Source organism: Pteropus alecto, unplaced genomic scaffold (genome assembly GCF_000325575.1).
Source record: "Pteropus alecto unplaced genomic scaffold, ASM32557v1 scaffold3, whole genome shotgun sequence".
Classification (NCBI taxonomy): Eukaryota; Metazoa; Chordata; class Mammalia; order Chiroptera; family Pteropodidae; genus Pteropus; species Pteropus alecto.
In genome coordinates this window covers 27,799,499-27,815,643 of record NW_006442484.1, presented here as the reverse complement: position 1 = coordinate 27,815,643, position 16,145 = coordinate 27,799,499, and the positions used below count along the sequence as shown (strand labels likewise).

The window sequence follows — 16,145 nt, the reverse complement described above, 5'->3', positions numbered from 1 at the left end:
CAAAGATGCCCACTTACCAATCTGTAGAAACTGTGAATATGTTAAAGTACATGGCAAAAGAGAATTAAGTTTGCTTATCAGCTAACCTTCAGATGAGGAGATTATCCCAGATTATCCCAGTTGAACCAATGTAATCACTAAGGTCCTCATAAGTGGAAGAGGGAGGCAGAAGAAAGATAACTGGAGAGCTGGCAGCAGGAGAAGGACTCAACTAGACATTGCTTGCTTTGAAGGAGTCTGTGAGCCAAGGAATACAGTGACCTCTCGAAGCTGGAAAAGGCAAGGAGACAGATTCTCCCCCAGAGCCTCCAGAGACACTGTATTCCTGCCAGTACCTTGGTTTTAGGCCATGTATGTTTATTTTGAAATTCTGACCTCCAGAACTATCAGATAATAAATTTGTGTTGGCTTAAGCAACTGAGTTTGTGGTCATTTGTTACAGCAGAAATATAAATTTAATACATTCCTAGATTTTAAAAAAAAGTGTGAATGAGGCCTGAGTACATCAGTGTGGCTCATCTATTATAATTCATGTTGTTTTAAACCAAGAGTCACTATCTGATATTTATAATTTGGCATTTACAACAATCACTTTTTGATGATGAAACTGTGACTTGTTTCTAAAGGATGTTTGTGAATTTTTTTCAACTTCCTAAGCCGATCAAGTGCGTTTTAAAAAGACAAAAGCTAAGGATTCCAAGACCAGGTCTCAAAATTTTGAAGACCCATCAGAACTATCTACTTACCACTGTTTCACTTGTCAGTTATAATTATGATCATAAAACAGGTACATGTTTAGATGGAATTTCTTCTTTGGTAAGTATAGAATCAAATATTAAATTATATTATACTGATGTCTGAGGTTCCTACAAAGACTAGACTGGTAAAGTAAAAAGAGAATATAAAATGAAGTCTTTTCACAATTGTTCTAGTTCCATTAATTAGTATTCACAAAGGAAAAACACATTCTGACACCTAATAATTTCTAAATTGGTGTGACACTTAATGGGTTGCCATAATAGGATTACCAAACATAGGAGGAGCTAATTATAAGGCATTTAATTTGGAAATCACAAACATTGCAAAATGGCTTTAAAACTGGATTTTTTGGGGTGTTCGTCATGGACAGGAAGAAAATGAGTTAGTTAGGAATTCAGTCCTGTCTTGTCTGAACTTCCCAAGGTATATTCTGATTTTTAGTTGTGTGGGGAAAAATAAATCAGTCTGGGTAGTTGTTGTTTTTCAAGCTTTCACTAAAATGTGCCTCTTTTATGGTAGATCTGGTCTCAATGTTTTCTTTACACGTTGCTAGATCCTGGTTCTTCAAAGTGTGCATAGAGAGTTGATGTACAAATTAAGGGGGACACCAAATGGGAGGGACGAAGAAGGGGTGAATGGCAAGGCAAGTGAAGAGCCTAGGGTACAAAATTTAAGAAGGTGCTCGTTCTCTGGAATCCGCAAATGCCAACATATATTTGCACGACTCTGAGGGTGGTGCCTCTGTAAGAGAGAGGCGCCCGGGGCACACATGTAAGGAGGCACTCACTCTTAGGGTCATGCATATCCTGACTTGGCACTTACACCACCTCGAGAATGAGTGGCGCCTCGCTTGTCTCAGAGGTAACTCTGGTCAAGTTTCTAGGCTCAGCCCTCGGGAGAGCGTGACTCCACAGCTGACCCTGATCTAAAATCATGCCTGTCATGTGTTACAGAACTTCAAGGAAAAAATTGTCGACTCGTCTATATTCTTTTTGATTTCAAAAAACTCTTCAGTCAGCAGTTATTTGAATCTATTTTGTACAAATGGAAACATTTAAAATTTCATACAGTCTGTACGAAGTTGGAATGGTAAACTATATTTGCATCTCTGGACACGCCGCCATTCCCAACTCTGCCTTTTATGCAAAGGGTCGCTTGTGTGGAATACTAATGCCACATAGTGCAAATAAGAGTTTTATTTGGAGAACAATTAAGCAGACATGTAGCAGCGTGCACACAGTCATTTGAACTCTCTTCCCCTAGCTTCGGACAGGCATGGATGTCTGCATGCACCATACATAGCCACAGCTCTCATAGAGAATTCTTCATGTATTTATAGGGTGAGCGGTCAGGGCACATCTGTGTGGTTATGCAACAGTGGAAGCTCTCTGGTCAGGGAAGTGGCCTTATTAGAAAGAGAAGGTCTCTGGAGCCCAGTGGTTGGTATCAGCTTATTTTCTGTTGCGCTGAGCCAGCTTTCTGCTCAGCTAGTGAAAGAGGGAAGGAAACGAGTCTCAAGAGCCATCCATATTTGTCTCTTGCTAACAATAGGTCTCCTGTTCTCTTTGTCTTATTGTGAGCAATTTGAGAGGAGAGACAAAGTCATATGGATCATTGCAGCTCCCATGGTGCTCTGCCTGTGCTTGAGTGCTTAATACATACTTGTTGATTGAATGAATGAAATAATAGACTTCAATCAATGCCGACTGAATGCTGTCTCACAAAAATAAATGTAAACTTTTGTGGCAACCTGAAAACATGCGCTATGTCTCTACAATGGCAAACCACATATTTTGGCAGGGAGCAAACCAGCACGTATGGTTGAGAGTAACTGTTGTGTATTCTTTATGTGGAAATGGTAGCACCCTTTCTCCCCCAGCCCTCTTCACTTTTGTTTCATAACATTTGTTTCTGCCATATTGAGAGGAGAAATTAAGACAAGAGACCTCCTTTAGTTATCAGTGCATTGAGGTTTACAGCTAGCTTTCTTTGTAATGCTTTTCTAGTTGTGCGTAGACAATGCATGAGGGGAGAAGAGGTCTGGGGGTAAACAATATTTCTTAAAATATTTTTTTGATATTTTGAAAATTATCTTTTGTGTAGATTTGGTACTCATAATAACAATGATCATCATCACCATCTTCCTTATTATAGCTCTGTGTCCTGCAGTGTACTGAGCTCTTTTAGTCTCCAATGTCATTTAAATGACTCCAATCCTATGTTGTGGTTACTCTTTATTAAACCCATTATGAGCTTATTCCCAGACCTGAGGTCAGACTTCGGAGTCCTTCCAAGTGTTTGTTTTATAGTTACATTCCTTATACTTGAGTAGCTGTCATATATAGCGATCCCACTGAGATCCAGTCAAACAAGTTTTGCTGAGTCTTCTCAAAGCCTTTCAAGTTGGCAGTCATCTTTTCATCTACGAGGGTTTCATTTTTTCATGGGAAGGAAGCCACATCCTATTCTGGATATTCAAGGGGTGTATGATGAAAACTCCAGCTTTATAAATATTGGCTAACATTGTATTAATGTCCCTATGTTCTAGTTATCTTCTTATTGAACTTTTTGTTTACAAGTGAAGCTATAGTTGGTTGACTGTTAAATAATTTTCCTGTTAATCAGAAAAACAAAAACACTCATCTAAATATAACCACTTAATTAAAAAAAATATGCCAGTCATTAAGGAGAGCTAATGATTGTAAGCCAGTTTCTTTTCTTTTTTTAATGTATACAGTTGGATGAATTTGGACATAAGCATTTACCCATGAAGCAATCGCCACACTTGAGGCAGTAGACATATCCGTCACCTCTAAAAGTTTCCTGTGTCTCTTTGTGTTCCCCCGCCCCCATGGTAAAAACACTTAATATGTGATCTACCCTCCTAACAAAATTTTAAGTACACAAAACAGTATTATTTTTAACTATAGGTACTGCGTAATACAGCAGATCTCTATAATTTATTCATCTCACATAACTGACACATACTCATTGAATAACAACTCCCATTTACCTCTCCTCACTAGCCCCTGCTATCACCATTCCACTTCGCATCTATGAGTTTGACTATTTTAGATACCTTATGTAACTGGAATCATGCAGTATTTGCCCTTCTGTGACTGGCTTATTTCACTTAGCATTACATCTTCCAGGTTTATCCAAGTTGTCGCAAATAGCAGGATTTTCTTTTTTTAAAAAAGGTGAGTAATATGCCAGTGTATGTATACACCACATGTTCTTTATCCATTCACCTATTGATGGACACGGGCTGTTTTCATATCTTGACTATTATGAATAGTGCTATAATGATGGGAGTAAAGATATCTCTTTGAGATCCTAATTTCAGTTCTTTTGGATATATACTCAGAAGTGGAATTGCTGGATGATACAGCATTCTATTTTTAATTTTCTGAGTAACAGCAATACTGTTTTCCATAACATAAGCCAGAGCCTCTAAACCTCAGTACTATTGCCATCTTGGACTGCAGAGTTGTTGTGGGAGGCTGTCCAATGCATACTAATATGTTTTGCAGCATCCCTGGCCTCTACCCACTAGATGTCAGTAGCATCCCCTTCCCCTCACTAGTACGATAATCAAAATTATCTCTGGACATTGCTCAATGTCCTATGGGGGGCAAAGTTCCCCCAATTGGAAACTACCGTTCTAAGCCCATTATTTAGAAAACTTGACCTTGCACCAGAACATAAATCTGCTGTTTCCTCTTGTGGCTCTGCAGGCAGATTGCATACAGTTTCAATATTTGGCTTGTTGTTGTTGTTGTTGTTAGATATGAGTATTCATTAAGTACTTTATATTCCCTAGATAAATATAAATATGCATAATTCCTTCTCTTCAACAACTTATGTTCAAGATTTAAGATTCTTAGTTGACTTTTAAAACCAGTGGTAGATTCCTATGTTGAACATTTTATTCCACAATAGGCTTCTTTCAATGGAAAGCTTTTAAAATAGGCATGAATAATTTTATGTTTTAAGCACTTTCATCCTTCCAACTATTCATGTAAGTATAAACTAGTTAAATTTGTATCTTTCTCAATCTCTCATGTATTTCTATTTGTTTTTATGACGAATAGAGAGAAGTTATATCAAGAATCATGTAAGAAGGGGGCTTTCCATGCTTTAAAAGGAGATAAGAGAATGTAATCATCGTAAGAGACATGAAAACCTTAAAAAAAGACCTGGGAATAAATAAGTCAAGGGTAAAAACTTGCCTAAAGTTTTCTTTCTTCTTAAATTTATCCAGTTATCATTTTTCAAGCATAATACCCATTCTTCTTTTTTAAGAAAACATTATGCTTAATAAAATTCATTTAAATATAAATGAATATAAACCCTTTATATTGTCACTTTTGCTTTTTCATTAAAGAAAATGGGAAAATATCTAAAACACCAACTTATACTCATTTAAGTAAACTCTCAGAACTATGAGGGAACTTGAGAGTTTATAACCTGTGTTAGAAACCTAGTCCTATGCCTAATAATTCTTACTGTTTGGATCAAAATAATATTTTTTTATGTTTGACTTAAATCTCTCATGCTGCAACGAGGCATGTTCTCATTCACTCTGTCCTCACTGCAAAATTACTTTTCCCTAGCCCTTGTGTTTGAGCCATTCAGATTCTTAAAGCATGTTATTTAAAAATCTTCCCTTGGCTTTCTCTCTCCAGATTAGTTGATTCAAATTTCTTTGTCATGGTCTGTCATCATCTGCAATGCTCCACATGCTTCCTTCAGGATTTTTGTTTTCCTTTGCAGTGCAGATGGCTGAGATCAGGCAGGGCTCGGGATTCCAGGAGGTCCCTGGGAGGACCTGTTAAGGTATCCTGATTGGCCTTAAGCTGCTGTTCTAACTGGAATAGAATCCTCTCTATTGTCATCAAGCAAAAAGTTTAGCTTCCTTTTGCCTTAAAAATAGTCCCTGTGTGGTATCTGCTTTCAAACTTTCTAAACTGCTCAAGTTCACCACCTCTACCTAAATATGATGCTCTATCTTATGAGGCCTGGGAACACGGAAATTAACAGCAAATGAGCTCCTTGCTTTCTCCTGTTTAATGCCCTGTGGACCTCGAAAGGTCCCTTTGCTGAAGTCAGGCTCTCCCTGGTGCCTTTGTTCCTTTCCCACTGTGTCCTTCCTCTCCAGCCTCCCTGCCTGTTTTTTGACAGTAGCAAAGGCCCATCCTATCTTCGTATTCTCCTCCTGCAGCTCTTTTTTCTAATCTACTTCACCAAGCTAAGCATCCATGCAAAAGCCTCTTGAAGAATATTTGAGAACTTTTGATCCACATGTGATCCTTTTGAAAAACCAACTCGGGACGCTATTTATTACTGATGTCTTCTTTGCTATTATCTCTACTCTACCTCAGTTTCTTTTATTTAGAAACTCTGTGCTGACCTGATTGAATTATTCTTAGCCCACATGAGCGAGCAGCTGTGCCTGGCAATTGAAGCAGGACAGTACCTGCTGTGCTTTTCCTGCCTGAGACCGGGAAAGGAGGCTGCTCACCTGCCCATCACACGAGATAGAGGAAATGGGAAGAATGGCTGAGATGTTCAATCAGTCTTTGAAGCAGTTTTTCTTATTCACAATCAAGTCAATATTTGATTTAGAAAAGCATATACTAAATACAGTACGGTATCCTGAATTGGATACTGGAACAGGAAAAAGGACATTAGTGGAAAACTGGTGAAATCTGATAATACCTGGAGTTTTGTTAATGGGAATGAAACAATGTTAGTTTCTCAGTTTTGACAAATGATCACAGTTATGTAAGAGGTTCACAGTAGCAGAAACTGAGGAAAGAGTATATGGGAACTCTGTACTATCTTTACAACTTTTCTGTAAATCTAAAATTATTCCAAAATAAAAAAGTTTATTTTAGAGGGCCAGAGCTGCCCCAGAGCCCCCTCACACCCATGCAGACATTTTCCTATGCACTGGGTGGAGACAGGTGAACTGAGGCAGGAGACTTGTCGCACTGAACTAGCAACCGCAACAGTTTCCTTTGGCCCCTTGACATTCCTTCCCTGCCAGGGCCACTTCTACTTTTTTGAGGCTGACCATAAATTAAAAATAGAAAAATGGAAAGATGGTAAAAAAGTTGTAAAAAAGTTTATTTTAAAACATAGTTGTTTACGTCTCTTCTTTGGTGGTCAGTATATTAAGGACCTGATTCAAGGAAAAAATATTAACATAAAATACAGCTTTAATGCTGTATTTTAATTGTTTGATTGTTGAGAACATAACTCATCCATATCCCTAGTGAAAATATCTGATCATATATTAGTTCTCTTATGCTGTTTTCCCCACCTTCTGTTCTTAGCTTATCTATAAATTATTTACTCATTTACATGTTCCCTCATTCAATAAACATTTATAAAATCAGGTACTGAGCTTAACCTTGAGGGGAAAAAATAGATGAATAAAGCATGGGTTTCTGCCTGTAAGGAGTGCACAAGCTAGTGGAGAATAAACATGTAGACAGAGAATTATAAAAAATGTAAATGCAGTGATTTAAAAAAAAACACACAGCAATTTTAATGGAAACTAAAGGAGCCCATAGAGCCTTTTAAGAAAAGCATCCTGAAGGCGACACATCTCTTCTTCCAGTACGAGTAGGAATTAGGATGAATGTATTGCAGAGACACATCAGAGTAGGAGTCTACACAATGCATTCAGGCAACTGGGGAGCTACAAGCTTTCAGCAAAGCATGTGGAGAGACAACAAGGAGTGGTGTGACCTGAAGCTAGAGAAATAGATAGGAGCCTGTCTTAGGTCCATTAAAATTAAGAGGGCCTTCTGTTCCTGGACAAGACTATAGTTGAAATGACGAAATAGTAAGACAGGAAAAGATAAAAGACCAGAAAATTTTATCTCCCCCTTATTTCCCATCAATCGCAGTGACACAGGCATTTCTTGAAAATATGGCTGAAGGAGCAGTTCTCACCATGAGAGGAGTTGGTTTATAGATGGAATGATTACTCTTAGGCTCTTACCCTCTGCCCTAGCAGCTGGAAACAGGGGTTTATTTTTAGTGTTTATATAGGTCCTAATGCTCAATAGTGATTGCTACTTAAACAAACAATAATACATAAGATAACTATTTATCCCTACAAAAGAGTGAAAAATAAATTCTTGGCTTTTATTCATAGGACAACCAATGTCTTCAATTACTTCTCATTTTAAAAACTCATGTGATTAAATATGAGAAGTTATTTAAAGAAACTAAGTTGCTTCTTTTTAAATGCCTTTAGACTATTGATCTCATTTAAATTGAGGATTTCTAAGAATGAAAAGGCACCTGAGTAGTTCTTTTTGATGCAGGGTCCTTAAACTTAGAAAAGCCAATTTTTACAATTCCTGGAGGCTTTTAAGTAGTAGATGATCGCATGGTGTGTGTGTGTGTGTGTGTGTGTGTGTGTGTGTGTGTGTGTGTGTAGCTGCTTCGTGCAAAGCTGGAAGGAAACCAAAGTAGGGTTTTGGCCAAACACCCTTTTTACTTAAAGAGAATCTGGCTATATCAGCGTTTACACCCGCAGAGTTGAATATGAACTTGATATAACAAGCTGAGCATTCTCTCAGCCTGTGAACAGTTTCATTAGGAAATTATTTCGGGCAGTAAGTGATACATTTCTATTTCTGGTAAGTGAATGATTCCTGACATCTAGCTCTCCTCTGGTCTCTCCTCTGGTCTCTCTTGTTGGGTTTCTTCAGATTCCCAGCCCCACTTGGTCATCTTTCCCTTGCTGAAGCCAGTGATGTTTCCCTGGGATGTGAAGAACAACCATTTGTTAGCAAAAGACCTTGACCTGATATAAGGCAACTGCTACTTAAAGGAGCAAACTGAACTTGATCCTCATTCTATACTCCAAGGTATAATACACATATCTGTGGCCATTCTATCACATTATTACTTTCTTTAGGGACCCAAATTAAAGAGAGCAGGTTGTCTACCCAATACCTACAAAAGCTTGGCTTTGACAAATTATCTACTTTATAAGCTCATAAATTGTTCTCTGCTGCAGATAGAGTTGGATTTTTAGCCTGAAGGATGAGTGCATATATGGAAGATGTGTGTGAGGTGGAATACTCAGTTCACATTATCTGTAGCATATGAGAAAGTGTTCGCTGATAATATAATATATTAGCAAATGGAGTGACAATGGGTGACAAGCAACTGATTGGTGAAAACTCCATTCTTGGGGAAGGAAATGTCTGGGCATGGTGGCTGAGCTTTTTGTTTCCTCCTCGTTTGGAGAATGGGTTGCATATTTGAGGTTCATCTGCAGGCCTGTATTACATTTTAATAGCCCAGTATCCTGGCATGCACTCGAACCGTGGTGAGAGGCTGACAGCCAAAATGAGCTGGATCATGTTCCCACTTCATTATTTGATTGCAGGCTATGAGGGGAAATGATAGTATTCTAGTTCTTCTTTTTGGGAAAGTTCGTATTACATTTCAGAATGTTCCATTGCCAGATACTTACTGCATGACTTTCGAGTGTGGTTCCTTTCTTCCCACCCAGCTGAATAAACCCAAAAGCCAAAGAAATGTATTTACTTTCATTTCAGTCATTAAAATGTCACCAGTTGTTACTGTCTTTATGTTGAGTGTCTCAGAGTTCAATGACTTATAGGCTATATCTGGATTTTTTTTTTTATTTTTATTTTTTAAATTTGGTTAGTAGAAGAAATCAGGAAATTGAATGGCATCACATTTATTATGTCAGTAACCAACCGGGCAACTGGAGTTAGGATACTTGTAGCTTTTATAAATTACTCAGTTGTTTGTCAATAAAGGGACAATTTATTACTCAGTTTTGATTGGCTAAAGAGTAACAGTGGCTCCATTTCAGCAGATAAATACTGAGGATTTGAATCTTTAGTAAAATTAATGACAGCTGGAGGAATTCCCAGCTGCACATATAACTGGAAGTGCTTAACTACCCAATTAATCATGAATGGATGGATTCAGTGAGACACAAAATTCAATCTGCTTTTGTGGGAGTGGTTTTGAAAAATTGGAGGCGAGCATTTTTCTCTATTGAATGCAACTCTGAGTGTCTAGTAAAATGCCATACATTCTTTTTTAAAAGAGTAATGCAAAGAAATGTTTGTCTCTTCTTTCCTCTCTGCTTCCTTTCTTCTCTCCTCTCCTCCCTCTCTTCATAACTACATACCTGCCTGCCTGCCTATCCACCTACAAATATTTATTATACACCTTCTGTGTGCCAAGCTCATGTTTGGGGCACAAAGATAAAAAAGATGCAGTACTTGCCCTGAGTACTTATTGTCAGAAAGATAAAATAGTTACATATACAAACAATTATAACATAGTGGTTAATGAATAGAATGGAGTTTTCCAGATTGATGAGGAGAAAGGGGGCTTTTCAAATAAGAGTCAACACCCTGTACAAGGGCAGGGAGGTGTCAGAGCATTCCTTCTCTCTATTCGACAAGTATTTCCTGAATGCCTGCTATGTGCCACACACTGAATGAAGCATGTTTGGAAAAACATGAGATGTGTAATATGACTGGACCATGTTGGAGGAGAAAGATGAAAGATCAGCCTGGATGTTAGCAGGGACAATTTAAAATATCAATAACGTTGCTCCTAGTTTTGTTCTTTTCAAAGTAAAAAAATGGATATTTTCTTATTTTCATTCTAGCTTGATGATGCAATAAAGAGTACTGTAACAGGACAAATATTTTGAGTTGGTTCAGTACATGTTTATACCCAATCTTAGTTAATATAAAGAACCATACTGAATGAATCACAAACTCAGCATTCAAGAGTCGAACTAGGCCAACTAAACTACTTTATCTCTTATTTAGAAACTTCCGTAAAGAAAATGGAGAAAAGTGTCATTTATCACAAGTGGTAGGATAATGTTTGGTGAAAATTATTGTTGTTGTTGTTGTTTTATTTCTAGTCGTACTTCATCCAGCAGAGATTTTGAAGTGACTTAAAAAACTACATAAAGCCAAAACCAAAACCAAAACCAAACCCTGAAAGAGATAGTAACAAGCAACAGATCAGGGTCATGGAAATATAAATTAAGATAGGAGATCTGTACCAAGAGGAAAGTTAGAACTTAGTTCTGAGTTTCCTGATGGCCAGAGCAAAAAACAAAAACAAAAACAAACACAAAAACAAAATACAATCAATTATAGGCTTCTAATTGTCCATAGGAGAACGTCTCAGGATGGTTGATGACTCTGTATACAGAAACATACAGATAGTTCTTTTGAGCCTTTGGATGCTGCTGTCTGGTTAAAATAATTGTTAATAGTTTCTATTTTCAGACAGGAGGCTTTTCAGTTCCTCTCTTGCTGTATGCTCAGGTTCCTGCTAGCCACCCATATAGAACACAAAATTCTAATATTTATGAAGAGCGCTTCTTCATTTAGTCATCTGAGGTAGAAGTTGGTTGTGGACAGCCTTCTATGTCTTGAGGAGCATTTCACTGGGGTACTTTGCTGGGGCATCGATGGGGGCATTTTTGCTGCAGAGTTTTCATGTGAGCTTAAATTGGCATTTCATTAACAGACAAGTGATAATGTTATCTGCTAAGAAGAATGTTGCCAACTTCAGATGCATTCACTTTATTCTCATGAGGATTGCTTTTTAACAACATGCGCAGTAATTGGATCTCTGGTAAAGTTTGGGTGTTCTCCCAAAATGAGCTTCACTTTTTCTTCATATTCCACATCTTTAGAGCATTTTGTGCTAAATGGTGATAGGTTCTGTTGCAGTTCCAATTTTGTAATGTAGTAATAGATTCGCAATCTATTTGTAATTTGCAAACAAACCAAGTTCCCTGGAATTCGTTCAGTAAAGCAGTGATTACTTAAAATGAGAAAAGCTTGTTTCTCAAATTCTTATTCTCAAAATTTATATAAGCCTTAGCCTGTGCCCAGTGAGGCATTTTGTTCGTCCATCATTGTCAATTTTTATGCAACTTCTGGAACAAGTACCAGACCATGTTTCAATAACAATGTTCAAAACTCAATCTACATTCCTTTTTAAATCCTTTGTGATCTTTTCTAGTGGGGAGGATTATTTACTAATTTTAATTTTGCAGTATTATAGATAGTATCATTTTGAACCTGCACAACTTAAGTTGAAGAACCTTTTATAAAATATGAAGTTAATATTGAGGATTGTTTGGACTTGTTAGATAAAGGACTCTATATATTTTAAAACTTTCCCACCTTTACTGCATTTTCTGTCTTTATCAACTCTGACATCTGTTTCTCCTTGTCTCTGCTGAGCAGATGATAGATAAAGTGCTGATAGTTTGTTGACAGATTTAACACATTTTTTAAAAAACCTAAACAAACTGAAAACAACTGGTCTTCAAGTTGAAAATGATTAAATTAAAAGATTTTTTTTTCCACCTCCTTTATCACCTTTAGTCAGCATCTAATACAGTGCCTAGCACATACTAAACAGTCAATAAATTGTATGTCTCTCCTATATCTGTCCACCATTTTTAGAATATGTTCTTTGAAATGTGTTTCTGGTTTACTTTTGCCTCCCTTTCTCCGCTGCTGTTATCCTATCATTGTCTCCATCAGTCTCTCTGATGGCTCTCTCACACTTTTAGCCAGAGCTTCCTAATGCTCCCCTTTCTATCTGAAACTCCCACTCAAGTGCAGCACCCTCCATCTCCCCACAACCAGAGGGCTGCAGACATGTCCCCCTGGCTTTCTTGGTCTGCTGTGATCTGCATTTACTCCACTCTACACTTTTATTTCCAGCCACTGCTCAACACGAACCTCTGAACTTCTCATTCTCCAACGCATAAAGCAAGGTGCTGCTTTCATGCCTGTGCTCCCACTGCTTCAACCTTTTCTTGAAATATCTCTCACCATTTTTCTTACCCACTTCAGTCCTTAAGATGCACTTCAAGCCCTGCCTTCTCCACGAGGCTCATGAGGCTCAGCCATTTCAGACTGACCTCTGTCTTGTTGCAACTATAAAAGCAGTAGCCCTCATTGCTTTTTTAAAATAACATAGTTCTAGTACTGAATTGCTTTGTTTTGTGAACACATATCTCATCTGCTCAACTTGACGGTAAACTATTTAAAGGCAAGAAACATGACTTTTACGTTTTTAGTGTCGACCACAAGTCCCATCCCGACACTGACCACAGAGTTGCAAACTTCATCGTTCTTGCTGCCCTCTCTGTCTGGAATGCCCTGTTTTGATGTCTTTTGCTATACAGCCTACTCCTGACAGCCCTGCATAACACCCCCACTTTCTCCCAGAGATCTTGTGCTCCCTCAAACAGAATTAATCTGTTCTCTCTTATTCATAATTGAATTTGTATTTTTGCTAATAGCACTTCTCATGCTTTCCTTCATAACTGCCTGCCCTATCCAATTATGAGCTCTTGTTATGCAAGGACCAGCCATATCTTATTCATTTTTGTGCCTACTGTTGCACTTAGTGCAGAACTTATACATACTAATTTTTCAATAAGTGTTTGTCAGTTTGAATCCCATGTAGATGGCAGACAACCAGACATGCCCTAGCATTGCTGGACATCTATAAGTACGGTTTGTATATGGAGGGCCACTTACCAGCTCAGTCCTCTTGGGACACCTGGAACCTGGTAGATTCCATTAGATTCACCTGGTTCACATATATATTTTTAACAACACTTTTATTTGGACCTTTATAAGGACAACAAAATGCTTCGTATGAGTGACTAAAACTAAACTGTGGAGTCAGGACCAAGCAGTTAATTAAGCATAATTGCACTACCTTGCATGCAGCAACCTGCACAGATTCTGCAAGGCTGTTGAGTACTGACTTCTGGTCACTTGTCACTGGGTGTTGGTAGCACCGTCACCCTGGGGAACATAAGGAAAATGTCTCTGCACTCCCATCTTTCCAGCACCCTTATGCAGCACCATTTACAGGTTCAATGCTGTCCTGTTTCTCAGGCCACTTCCACTGGAATGTTCCTTTCTCATCTGAAGGCTTTATATTTTCTGCCTCTTGTTTGGGAGAGAACTTTTAGTATTTGTGTCTGCATTTGCTCCAAGTTTCCTATTAAGGCACAGACTCTCCCTGAGCTGAATTTCTCGGACTCATCTCTCCTATTTCCACTACCCGGTGTGTAGGTGCACGCAGCACCGGAGAGCTCGTCGTGCCTCTGTCCTCCATGTCAGCCCGCCCTGTGCTGGCTGCAGTTCTCAGGGTTGGCCTCTTCTGCACTGTGGGTTTCTCTGAGCTTTGTCGTGGCAGCATGGAAGGAGTTTTATATCCCCTGAAATACTGAAGGTTGGAGAAGAGCTTTCAGGATGAGTCTCATTAGAAAAAAGCTTTCCCACTGAATGGATATCACGTCTCTTATGTGTTGATATGAACTCCCCCTTCTCCTCTCCGGCTCTTGCCTTCACCTGGACTTAGCGTTTGCTCTACAACCATCATTATACCTAACAATGGAGACTATGGTATTCAAACATTTACTATTTTATTTCAGATCCAGTCATTTGAATTACATAAGTATATGGTTCATGAATTTTTTTCCTTATCTATCAAGATGCAGAGTGAGAGTGATAACAAAAGACGTATGTTTAATAAATTCAGCAGAGGTTTAAAATGGGAGTGTTTTCTATGGTCATGCCACCCTGAGCATGCCCGATCTCGTCTGATCTCAGAAGCTAAGAAGGGTCAGGCCTGGTTAGTACTTGGATGGGAGACCACCTAGGAATACCAGGTGCTGTAGGCGTTAAAAAAATAAAGTAAAATAAAATGGGAGTGTTTTCACTTTTTTAAGCATATATGACAAGGAAGTTAAAAAAGAATGAGAAGATTAAAAAAGCAAAATATAGCTGAGTAAAGTGACTGCTACCTTATTTTCCTCATCGAAGGGCATACCCTGTGGCCAGAGAGCTCATATTCTGCTTTTGGAAGGGAAAAGGGTGTCTTGTTTCAAAGGTGACTCTTTGAACCCATTTAGGAATCAAAAGTCTCTGATGGATTGGCTCATTTTGTTGACAGGGCTGGACTTGAAACCCGGGGTGTAGTAGAGGGCATGACTGTGGTCTGTGATTAGTGACTGTCCTGAACCCTGGCCGTCTTCATCTGGGCAGTGAAGTCTTAGAGAGGAGGGCTTCCATATCTGTCATTTGGAGCTGCCACGCAACTGAGTGTAGAGTGGGCCAAGGATATCAGCACCGCAGGCAAAGGATAGTAGTCTTATTCATGCTGCTTTCTGAAAAACAAAACAAAAATAAAAAAACAAAACTGATCATCTTTAGGTTATTCCCAAAGACAGAATGCCTCCTGAGAAAACACAGCTTTTTTGGGCAGAAAAAATATGGAAGAATAAAGCCAGCCTGATTTCTAAAATTCATTTAGCCAATACCTTTAGTTGTCCCAACCAAAGTTTTTACCAAAACCTTTAATTCCTCCTCATTTTGATTAACTTAAGCTTTATATCTTTATCCAATTTTTAGAGGGAGGTTAGAAACAGCAAATTGGGCTCACCCAAGAAACAAAAAGCCAGGATAAATCTATCGAGTGAAGTGTACTTCTAACCAGTACTGAGCGATTCCTCTGCTGAGCGCTTACACTGTTTGTTCTGAGTACATAATTTTCACAGCAGTTTAATCAGTTAATATGCTCCTTTTCAGAAAGGAAACTGAGCATAGCAAGTTTAACTATCTGCCCAAAAGCAAACATCGAGTGAGTGGCAGCCTTAGAATTGCAACCCAGGCAATCTAGCTTCAAAGTCCAACTCTGAATTGCTTACTCTAGTCCAGACCTCATATGAATAATCGTTCTTTCTCTTTACGTTTCCTAATGAAAAGTAAACGTGATTAGAATAAATTAAATCCTAGTATCTCTCCCATACTCATTCTAATCAATAATTTTATCTCTTAACATTGTTTTTTGTTTGGTCTAAAAGTTTCTAACAAAAAAAAAATGAGCAGGTGTGGATTTCCTCTCTGATCGCTGTGGGTATATTAATGAGCTAATGGCTAGGCCTGAAGGAACCAGAGAGCAAATCCACAAGTTTGATAGTCACATCTTTAGTAATGGTCGATTGTATGTATTTTAATGTCAGTTCAAATGAATGCCCTATCACCAAGTACTTGAAGATCTAATTCCTGGCACTATGAAGAAATCTTTAAGAACAGACCTCAGAAAAATCATCAAGATCATTCATGAGATGATGCCCTTGCCTCAAATGCAAGTCTTGACTTCACCATCTAATGGCTGGGTGACTTATGGCGGGCAGCTTGACCTATCTGTAAGATCTCAAAAGCTCTTTGGAGAGAAATCAAGTTAAGATACTGGAGAGAATATAGCATGCTCAGTAATGGCCAGTTCAATCGCAGAGAGAG

The 16,145-nt window shown here is 38.4% G+C and overlaps 1 protein-coding gene and 1 pseudogene across 5 annotated transcripts in view; both read left to right on the top strand.

Moving 5' to 3' along the window:
• CACNB4 (calcium voltage-gated channel auxiliary subunit beta 4) overlaps positions 1 to 16,145 on the top strand; it is a 210,910-nt gene that overhangs the window by 139,630 nt on the left and 55,135 nt on the right. The gene's annotated exons all lie outside the window — the stretch shown is intronic.
• LOC112470585 lies at positions 14,406 to 14,524 on the top strand (annotated as a pseudogene).